The following is a 12,191-nucleotide window of genomic DNA, read 5'->3' on the forward strand; positions in this document are numbered from 1 at the left end:
GGGGGGCTCCGCGCTCCTGGCCCTGCCTCCGCGCTGCTCCTCCCTCGGGCTCCCGGACCGGTCGCTGCTGCACCTGCCAGTTCCCGCAACAAGTAGGCAACAGGAAAGCGTTTCCAAGTGGTAGCCGCGGCTTCCAATTTTTATTTTTACTTTCTGCTTTAAATCTAGTTTTAAGCAGAAGTTGTTGCTGCATAACATAGCTTGGTTGTACTTTGTCCCCTTTCCAAACCGCATAAGGAGCCCGTGGTCCTGAAGGGGCAAGCCAGGGGTTGGAAAACATGGGGCACAGGGAACCTGAGTGATACCAAGCAAGTCAGCACTGCTGGGAACTTGGTAAGGAAGCTCTCAATAATGCCTCCAGCCCCATGGCCACTGGGTGACTGAATAGCTCTAAGTCCTGCCAAGTACTCCCTTGCCGGTTATTTGATAATCTGATAAAAATGTTGGGGCAAATGACAGGAGAAACATGGAAGTATAGAAATAGAGAAAATCATGAAGAAGGAATTGATAGCTGTTGTCATTGAATATCTTAGCTTTGTTCTTTTGCAGTTGCAGACCAAGACTGGAAGAAAATATGAAAGAAAATCCATGAGAAGATGTGGAAGCTTGATCTTGTCTTTTTAGTTCCATAGTTTCAGAGAAGAATGTAATTTGTGTGGCACAGACTTGATGCAGGCTTTCAGGTGTCTTTAGATAAGACCATATACTTTGGTGAAATTAGGGACCATGGCCTTCATCACAATGTGAGCTTTTGTAGGAAGCCATTACCAAGACCAGAGAAGTCTGAAAAGGTCAGTTCAGTATCCTCTGAGTATTTCTTGAGCTCATCAGGTTTTATACCCTCCACATCTTGCATTACTTGGTCAAGAAAAAGATTGGAAACAATAGCAGTGATGGCATGTGTGCTTTGAGCTTACTATTGTCATTCTATCAATCTTTTCTTTCTTCTGACACAAGATAAAGCCCTGTCATGTTTTAATGGAATTTCAGAAGAGTGAAGTGGTTTATATGGGCATAGGGAAATACCTGTTGGAAGCCAGCATGCCTGTAGCTGGTACTGTGTTACAACTAAACCAGTAATTGAGGCCCCCCTGTTTACACCTGCATGTTACTCTAGGAGCAGATTTTTGTGTAGCACAGGTGTTGTGGCTGAAGTGGAGCCGCTGAGTTTATAAATATGTGTATATACTGATGCAACCTATGCGTGCCAGGGACAGGACTGGCATGAAGGGGAACAGAGTGGGGATGAGATAGCTGGTTAGCAAGTCCAGGCAGTGCTTTCATGACTGAGTAATGAAAGAGGTGGGTCACATGAGGGAGTGTGGGATTCCCCCAGACCCTCTGCAGGTCAGTCACTCCTCTGGAGACACAGCCATGCCCAGCTTCCTGACAGCCTGGCTGATAGTCACAGTTGTGCAAGTCCTTGCATGTCCAGGTATTAGGTTTGGTTCCGTATTAGTGAATTACTGGATTCGGTGGCATTCTCACCCGAATAGTTGTGCTACTGAGTAACTGGCTTGGCTGTTGCAATGGCCTGGGTAATTGCACTGTTGACGTATAAATGTTACTGTACTGCTACTTAGAGATAAATTGTTTATCCATAAAGCTGTTGATCTGATGTCTACTGTCATAGCCTGAACCTATAACTCACTAGGCCTGGCTTAAGTACTTAAATCTGTACACTAGAAGATATTGGACCATTGTATTAATAAAAGAACTATCTGTCTGTTAGTCCCTTGCTTTACACCTCTGATTTAAATTTTATAGGTTTAATATTAGATCAGATGAACCAAAAATATTGGATGGGCCAGAGGTGAACAGTGAAAATTATAGGAAGGAATAATGTAAATTTTCTTCTGTTATCAGATGTGTGTCAGTGGCTTTTTTCTAGTGACCTTCAAATTATGCTAAAATGAATGGTAATTTTGCACATGGTTTATATTTCCAGCTGTATTCATTTAAATGAAGTAATCAATTTAAATGAAGTTGATGGTTGATGATAAGATTAATTAATTGGTGCCAGCCTTCTCCTATAAAATTTTCAGCAGGAGATAAATTTTGATAGATGTGAGGATAGAAATGCTTTGCAGAGAATTCCCAGCATTACTTAGCCAGGTCTTGATGATGTAATAAGTCACAAGTGTCTCATTGCTGATGGGGTTGTAGATAGTTTTGTGGGTTTTTTTGCCGATGGACTTTGCATTGATGAACCTCAACTTCAGTTCATGCCACTTTGTCTTTGCTTCTGGCTAGGGTGTAGGTAATGCTCCTATGCAATATGTAGCACGTATGTGTTAAATACCTTAGATCTACAGATTCTGTTTCCCTGAAAACCTCCTGCCTTATATCAAGTTAAAAATTGTTTAAAAATGTCATAGATGCACGAAGTAAGCAGTTGTAGGTAGATGAATGAGTTTACCTAATTTGTCCAAAATAAATGTAATTGTTTCCACTTTTTTTTTTAATCTTCTTTTTTGTATCTGTTCTTTTTGGGAGACTTTGATACATGTAACATTCAGAAAATACCAGGTCCAGCTGCAGTTTTTTTGTCATGTACAAAAAAGTGTGATTTTTGTTGTATATTGGCCAAATAGAGAAAATTTACTTTGAGAAGCTCTGATGCTGTGTAAGTCATCATGGAACTAGGTCTGATGACACTGTCTGTATGCAAAACATGAGTGCCTGATGACACTATATGTATGCAAAAACTATGCTGCTGGGTTATATTGAAAAAGGTCCTTGGTGCAGGGATAGTAAATGCAGCACGTGAAGACAGTAAGCTCCAGAGATTTAATATTAGCTAGATACAAAACTGCTGAGTTTAAATGATTAGTCTGTGGATATCTGATGCATGAATAAAAATTAGGCACATTTATGCTTGCCCTTAAAAGCCTGATTCGGCAGGGAATTACTTTAAGTACTTTAGTAATCCCATTTACTTCAGTGGGACTACACATGAGCTTTAAATTAAACATCTGCAAGATATCTGTGCACAAATAAAGCAAAGCTCCAAAGAATGTTCTCAAGTGGTTTGCAGAACAGAGGCAGGATGCTTAACTGATGAGCTCCATGAGCTGCACACTTTGTATTGGATGAGTTCACACACAAGACTGTTCTGTGGGAAGCAGAAACAGAGAAGTAAAGGTAGTATGAAAGCCATGATGTAGAAATTTAAAAGGCAAGTATGTCTTTCCTGACTGCATGTGAACAGCCACAACTTACATGCAAATTGTTATGTCTGGAGTCTAAATTAACATTTATAAACATAGTTTATAAACGTTAGTGTACCTTTAACGCAAATTATGTTTTCAGACTCCTAGGGCAGGAACATACTACTTTTTCTTACTGTATTGTAGATTCACATAAGTTACTGTGAATACTGAAACATTAATTCTACAAAATTTCTGCCAAAAAGTTTGATAGAATATTTGGGAAACATTGTGTTATGAAACTGGTTTCCTAGCTGCATCGGTGGCAGTTCTACCTTGCACATGAATCTGGGACCTAGCCAGTAAGATAGTATATTTCATTCCAGAGATATTATGCTTACTCAGTGTGCTTGCGGAGATATTATTTTCTTTGCAAAAGTACTGATAAAGCTTATAAAACCAAAATACAGATCCTTTTCTAACTTGAAAACAAGATGAGCATGTTGTGTACCCAGACTTCTATTTTCAGCTTAGTTGTTCTAAGCAACTGAATTAGTTTTTAAATAAAAATGCTTGCTTTTTTTTTTTTTTAATGCAGCATTTATGTTGATCTTCTTTGTACCTGAAGTGGTTTTAACAGTGACAGAACTCTCCATGCAAATAAGATACAGTTTATTGGAATTAATATATATTTTAATATATAAATATATTAGGTTCTTATAATGATTGTATGCAACAGTGTTATGGTTATGAGTATCTATGACATTATGGAAAAAAATATGAAATACTGTTTTTATGGGTCTTGTCAGCATTTAGTTGTTTTGTTATGGTTTTTATATATGTGTGTGTGTGTCTGCAGAAAAAAAATATCTCAATCCACTTAAACACCCCCAGACAACTCCAAATGTGTTTGATTTTATAATGCTTGATTTGAATAAAAGTGTAACATCATAATAATTACCCTAAGTTACCACCAAAATATATAGGTGGAAATGATCTACAACATCAGAAAAATCAGATTTATCCTTAGCAAGTTTTTCATAAATGTTGATCTGAATCCTGCACCTGCTGCAGTTCAAGTCTTGCTTCTTCAGGGAAGGTAGAAATGATTTATTGTTTTCCTCTTTGTACTAGATTCATAAGTGTTTGAAGAAGGCTTGTCATGTCTTGCTTTAGCCCTTCAGGCTAAGCAGGCTGTATCCTTTACTGTTTCCTTCTAGACCTCTGGCTGTCACTGTTGCTTTTGTGGGGGCTTTCTCCAATTATATTACATAGTTGTTAAAGTCAGATTTCAAAACCAAAACACATTATTTGGCTAATATTGAGCCATATTGAAGTAACATAATTCCGTGTGACTCCCAAATGAGACGATTCTTTCACACTGGTGCCAGGAACCAGCTGTGTGGTGCTTCCTTCTCCCCCACACACAACAACAAGATGATGTGTTGACTTGTCTTCAGTGTGTGTGTGATCCGGTGTTGTCCCAATCCTTTCCCACGGAAAATTGTTTAACCAGTTTCTTCCCACTTCATGTTACTGAAGCTGAGTTTCACTCAGCAGGCGTTATTCGCTTGCACACTTCTTTTTCCCCCCTCAATATTACTTCCCCGGGTCAAGTTAATTTTGAATTTTAACATCATATCGCACTTCTTCCCTGGTTTTTAACAGTTTGCACATTTGCACATGCAGTAAATTAACTCTTCGAAGATTGAACTTACTAATGCACATATTGAATGTTGAAGGATTTGGTACAGATTTAGGATTTGATACATCTTTCAGGCTTAGGACTTAATAAACATTACAAAGCAACTATAAGCTATGTGAATGCTCTTACCACAGCTTTGCCTAGACTTTAACAAATGTCAGCAACTTTGCTGAAGTCAAAATACATAATATCTCTTTTAATGAAAGCAGAAACAAAAAAGCATTTAAAGTTTCAGTTTTTCTAGGTGCATCTGAAAACTTTCCCTCCTTGCTGAGCAGTGGCACAGGCCTTCCATTCGCCTTTCTCCTACAGGACTGTGTCCTTTTCTGTTACTTTACAACCAGGTCTCGTTCTGTGATTTAGCCTTTCTGATTTTGCCCCTGCATGCTTGCAGTCTTCCCTAATATTCTTCTTTTGGTAATTTCTACTTGTGTATACTTCCTTCTGGTGTTTCAGGATCATTGAAGAGCTCAGTGTAGTCAAGTTTGTCTCATAATACTAATTTTCCCTTCACATTGGGGTTGTTTGAATCTATGTCCTTCACATTATTTCTTTAAGAAAACAAATTGGTCTTTGGGGAGTTTATAATAAAATAAAACCTTGTAGAGAAAAATCTAAGTTTGTGTCTTTTACAAGACAGTCTTGGTCAACACTAGCTTGCAATATTCTCATGCCCCCAGACCTCTGTACTGCCAGCACAACTGTTTCTTCAGTGAGCTGTGATTTGGATCAGGGAACCAATCCAGCTTAAAAAATAATCCAGCAAAAAAGGTTTATTTTTATTTTGCTCTTAAAGCTGAACCATTTGCTCTCTTTGCAGAGCATCTATACTAACAATTGACCTAATGCAATTGAAAGCATCCAGAAAAACTGACAGCTTTACTCTTCAACTCCTTTGTTTTTTATTCCATTCTCTTCTTCATAGGAATATCAAATAATACTTTCCCATAAACTTTCACCCAAGTTGCCTGCAGTCTTGCATTTTCAGTTTACTCCCGCTAGTTAAAAGGATATTCCAGATTTGACATAGTCACTCATCTGCTGGGTAAAGAAAGTTTTCTCTGTAACATGGTACTGCACTTGCCCTGTAGCACCTTCTCTGCAGGTTTCCCATCTTCACCCTTTTCTGTGCTTTGAAGAACTAGCAGCAACACCCAATGGTCTTGAGTCCTGTGCTGTCATGTCCTATGGATTTTCCAGGTGCCTGAGGAGGTCTGTGGCATGATTGAAGCTTTTCCTGTTGTTCTTTTGCTCCTGGAACATTTGTAGTAGCTCTCATGTCAGGTAAGAATTGGGATTGTTTCATGTTTTCTTAATGATGTGCAAAGCATCTGTGTCTCCTGCCTGGATGTGTATTTTGTGGCATTGCTTTGTTTTAAAATATAGGGAGGTCATACCTTTAAAATCTTGATTCTTCTGATATTTTTCATGCAAATTAGCTAATGAGTGAAATAATTCTCATACACGTTGCTTTAATACCACAGGAAAAAATAAAGTTCTTCAGCTTTACTCAGTGCTCACCATGCTGCCAGTTTTTTTAATACCTCTATGGAGAGACATCTTCCCAGAGATCCAGGCCTTTTGTCATGCTTTAGGCCACTTATTCATTGAAAATCCTCCTTCATGAGTGGGAAATTTCATTACCAGTGATTACAGACCTTCAGAGAGATTTTGGTAAAGCGAATTTATCCACCAGACAGACAGTCCCAGCTCTGCAATTTCTACCTCCTGCAGCAGAGTCACACTTGGGAACGCCTCTGCAATGGTGAGTGCACCCTGAGAAGGCACCCATACAAGCTTCCGCAGGGGCTGCATTTCTCCACCTGCTCCCTGGACCTTGCAGGTCCTTATGGTCCACCTTGATTTTATCTGGCAGTTTTTGTCAGACATAGGGATGGGGCCTTATGTTTTTCTGCATTCATACCTAGTTCTATCTGAACATGGGGTCTGCTTTGTGAATTTCTTTGGGGTTTTTTGGGGTTTTTTTTCTTCTTATTTTCTTTAAAAGTAGTAAGTGAATGTTAAACAGCATTTACATATGATTTTTACAAATAATCTTAAAAGACATGTTGGTGGCCATGGTTATTAGCATGCACTCTGGTTATGCTGTGCTGCAGCAGAACAAAACAGCTGTTGCATTTCACCAATGAACTAGTATTGGTGCTTATACCTTGGATAGTTGGTTAACTTTATGTAAAAATCTATAATTTTCTGCTGAGTGATTAAATTTGTGAAATTAATCTACAATCATTGTAATTCTCAATATGAATTACAGATATAAAACCTTGGTGGGTTTTGTTTCTTTGTTTTATGTATGATGATGGAGGAAACAAGGCAAATGCTAAAGAGATACAAAGCTAAAGAGATGTAAAAGCTAAGCTTTTTGCTCTATGAAAATGAATATAATGTAGATGTACAGTGAAGTCTCTTTTGAGATTTTTTCCTGTTAACAAAGTCCTCAATAAGGGAATTGAGCTTTAGAGGACACTACCATGGGGCTAAGCAGGCTGCAAGGACCTTTAATAGAAAGCCACTCCCTCAATCTGCTTAAACTTTGGTGAGGATAATACGGCTTACTCTAACTGATTTTTGATAAAGCAGTAAAAGACAGACAGATGCTTTTTATGTCTGAGTTGATAAATACACCCTGTTGATAAATTTATTGTGTTTATCCAGGAATTTGTCCCGGGGGAAAAATTGTTCTCACCACAGCTATCCTGCAAGTTAAACACATAAGCATATTTTAATGTTTTAATTTTACAGGAAAAAAAATACAGCAAGGGTTAACTGCATCATAATCAGCCTAACCAATGAATTAAAACTCCCAGCTGGTATGACATTTCATTTATTCTTGGTTTGCTTCTATTCTGTTGGCTTTTAAAAATGCTGGTAACATAATGTCAGGATGTTTTTGTATGATGAAAAAAACCTGTTCACCATATGGATTATGCTATTAGGCCCTTTTGCATCTTGAAAATTTGCTTTCTTAGCAAATACACTTAGTGTAATTTTGCATTGCTGCAAAGTAGTTTTCTATTTCTGCACTGAAATTTCTGCTAAAGATTAGTTTCTGCTTTTTGGAAGGAATAATCACCAAAGCAGAATTTTGGATGTCTCTCTCAGTATTCTGCAGGTGCAGCACAGTTTTTATGCTCCTCCTTTGTTGTAGTCGGATGAATTCATATTTGCAGCTCCACATGTGAATATGTTATGTATATATGGGCTGCTGGCAAGTATGAGATGGACATCAGACAAATCAGTATTTGCATTCTTATTCTTCTAAAGACAAACAGTATGATTGGGTGGGTTTTGAGCCTTAGTTTTGTTTAAAAGTAACGTATATTTTTTAGTAGAAGAAACCTCATGCTAGGTGTGGAGTCTAAACAGGCTTCTTAATATTCTTTCTCAAAGTCATCCTTTAGTAACTGCAGTTTGTTATAGTAAAGAAAAACCTTTTATGTAAAAGTTTATGACCCCAACTATACTGTGTATTCCTAATAATGCAGTGTGTTTGAAAACCAATTTTGTGATATTCTGCCTGAATGGATAATAGATCTAATGATATCAACTCTATTCAGTTAGGCATGTATTTATTAATTCTTTCACTTGTAGCTGTGCCTTCATACAAAGAACCAGCTGTTCCATGAAGTCTGCGACAGAGATCACCTTAGTTCATGTTTTAGTTTATTAATTTTCAAATTTGGCAATGTAATTCACATACATCGTATTTAGGTGTGTTAGATACAAAGTTTATTTCAGCTGATTTGAGACCTAAAATTCATTTTGAAAGTCACTTGCTTTGTATGACAGCATTGAAATTTTTTTTGTTAATTCACCTACATTTAACCAGGTGGTATTTTTTCTTATATGAGGTTCTGCCATGAAGACAAAAAATGTAACAGAGCTGAAGGACTGTGGCTCTGTCATCTGGCATGCTAGACATAGAAGTAGGGAGTTGCAATTTAGTTTTCATGTATAAAGGGATATACTTTTGGTTTCATGTAAGTTTGAGACTGCAGTTTTTGTCTAACTAATTACACTCTTAACGAGATTTTAGTTTTAATAGCTCATTGCTTAACATATTTGGAAAATTGAGCCCAATGAAATATTTTTAAATGTCAGCTATTTTTTGAAAATTCATATCAGGATTTCCTACCCAATATTTCAGTGTCCAGAAAGTAAATTAATTGGGCACTATACAACTTCGTGATTCTCCAGTTTTACTGCTTAAAATTTATTTGTGTAGGGTTAAGAGAAGAAAAAAACCATGAGCTTCCCTGAGCTGTTTGTTGTCAGTGGCACATTTCCAGATTATTTTTTAAAATATATATTAATATTGGCAAAATGGTAACATTTGAAGTATGAAAAGTGTACATGTCATTTTAATCTGAAATTCTGTTGTGTTTTTTTCCCCTCCTCTGTATTACAAATTGTAGTACAGATTGTACAGGTACAGTACAGGTTGCGTTTCATCAGTCACAGGAAGCGCCTGGCTCATTCTGCTGGCTACTGAGTGAGCTTCAGTTTGTATACCTAAAAGCTGCTTGCCTGAATTTGGAAGAGGTGATCCTATTTGCATGATTGCTTCCAGAAATGCAGTCTTTCTCTCCCCTGATTTCAGTTTTCAGGAGACACAGCTGTTGTACACATTTGGAGATGCTGTGCAGAGCTGGAGCTACTGTGTTGCCACCAACCTGATTTAAGATTTGATTTATGGGGACAAATAGGCTTGTGCCTCCATACTAATTTGAATTATTTTATATAGTAATACTTTTCTTTATCTTCTTATGGTTTAATATTTTAAAAATGTAACCTAAGTGTCTAACCCACATAGAAAGAAAGTATTTAAGTTACTGAAATAAGCATATATGTGTGTGTTCATGTGTATGATGATGTTGTTAAAATATAAATCTTCAATATGCAAGTAAGCTTGCTACCAATAAATTTTGGTTTATTTCATCCTGTCATGCTTGGAATGAGTGTTGAAAGACAAACGGGCAAGCGTTGCTCAGCCAGAGGGGAGAAGCACGTCATACAGCCCCCAGAATAGCATCAGCAGTAAATATGGTCATGCTGTTCTTCCCAGAGATAGACCCAGATCACATTCATAGCACCCACCAGGTCTGCTGGTTACCAGACATTCAGGGCCTTTGATGAAACATTTACAAATGCAGCTGCGGTTCAGAGGGGTCTTCTGCCATCAGTGAAGAAGCTGACATCAAGAAAATGGGAGGAAACGGGATCACAAGCCAGAGAGTTCAAACAAAAAAAAAACAGTTTATGGGGAATACAAATTTAATCACAGTATTAAATATACATTTTTAAAAATTAAATTTAAATTTTTAAATATCTGAATGCTTCAAGATAGGAACCATGTTCTTGTTAGACTCCCTCTTCATGTTAACTTGATGAAGTTTTCCCATGACTTAGAACCACTGAAGTGTGAAGCTTTTTTAAAGGAGGAAAGTTGGACTGAAAAGTAGCTCATTGCTCACCTGTTTTAGGTCATACACAATGTCAAAACTGGAATTAAACTGTATTATAAAGTGAAGTTAGAGGAGCTGAGATAAAAAAGTTTTTTTCCAGATCTACTTATTTCTCACTTTGTGCAATATGTTGAAATAAAGTAAGTTAGCCCTGGAGGACTGTGGCAGTGGCCTGTCTAGCATGTTAGAGGGAAAATTTTACTTATTCAGGGTAAAGAAAAAGCCCTGCTAATTTCATCTTGACAAAGTAGATTATTCCCTCTGGGCCAGAAGGATGTTTGCACTTCCTTGTCCTTAAGCTCTATTCATACTGATTCTTCTATTAATATAGTTTCTGGTGGGTTTTTTGTTTGTTTGTTTTATTTGTTTGTTTTGTGTTTTTTTTTATGTTTGTATTTTGTAACACACCAGTTCAATTCTGCCTTTGTGTTTGGGCCACTGGACTTGATAGGACACTACAGGAATTAAACTGAGGCATTGTGTCTTCCTTTCCCCCTGTCCTCCCCCCCACCCACCCTATCAGTTTGTGTATCTCTAAAATTTGCAATCCTTGTTTCAGCTTCTGCAGCTTCTCTCCCCTGGCTTTGCCTCCCAGCCCAGTGCATTAGCTAGGGTGTTAGTGGAAAGGGTTTGTTATTTCAGACACATACCATCGCCTGCTGCACTCGCTTCTCCCCTGCACTTGCACAGGGCACTGAGACAACTTCATACTTTCATTTGTATCAGTTACATGGGATTTAAATTCATCCCTTCCTCTGTATAGCCTTTTATTTTGTTGGTGGAGTTTTGCTTCTGTTTGTTGTTTTTTGTTTGTTTGTTTTTGTTGTTTGGCTTTTTTTAAGTCAGGTAAGTTGGTAAATGCTAAATAGCATTAATAACATTAGTGCCTTCCGCTGGCACTAATGTGTGACATTTCTTTTTCTTAAGTAAATCGCATTGAGCTGAATGTGAGGAGGGAAGTGTGTTTTGTGAGCAGTAGCTCTGGTATTCTTTATTTGTGAATGATGTTAGGCAGTTTAGAAAAAATCATGCCAGTGTGTTTGTTAGTGCCAAAAGAACATAGAGAGGAATTCAGTGCCCAGATCTACTGCTGTCCAAAACTGTATCTTGTCCTATTTATACTTCCATAAATGAGGGTCTTGCTTACAAGAGGAGTTAGGTGAATATTGTGTTTGTGTTCTATTTGATAATCAGTTTGTCCAGCTGTTCTGCATTCTGCTGTTCTTTTATTTTCACCATTGAAAATTTAAGGTTCTAAGTGCATAGATGATTTGCAACAATGAAGTCAATAAATCCAATTTTCTTAAATTATCATTACTCTAATTGGAGATAACTTCATTGGAAATACATGGGAACCACAAAATACCTTTGTCTACAAAGCAAGACAGTTTATTGCTATTCAGTACACCTAAACCACAAATATTGGTTTCTAAATTCTTAAACTATGTTTAAGATTACTAAACTGTTAAACACCTAAACTGTGTTTCAGAAATAAGACTCATCTACAGACTAAAAGAATAATTTAAATTAAAGTGGAATCAGTTTGGATCAGGACTCAAGTTTGGGGTTTACTAATTGCTATCAACTAATAGACCCATTCTTTTGTGCTTTTTCATCAACACTTGCCAAGGGACTGAAAAACTTGGAAAGCAATTATCAATCAAATATGGAGTAACAGTTTTGTTAAAGAAAAATAGGAGAAGAAATTTAAATCTTTCTGAAGGTCTAACAAATGTTTGGCCAAAGAGAGTGCAAGTTTTATAAGTGGAACTCTGAGATGCCTTTTGTCAAAGCACAGAAATGGTAATGGAAGATGTGCACACTGAGAGCCCTCCACTGGGAAACAGCAGG

This window comes from Chaetura pelagica, unplaced genomic scaffold, assembly GCF_000747805.2.
Source record: "Chaetura pelagica isolate M959 unplaced genomic scaffold, ChaPel_1.0 scaffold83, whole genome shotgun sequence".
NCBI classification, from domain to species: Eukaryota; Metazoa; Chordata; class Aves; order Apodiformes; family Apodidae; genus Chaetura; species Chaetura pelagica.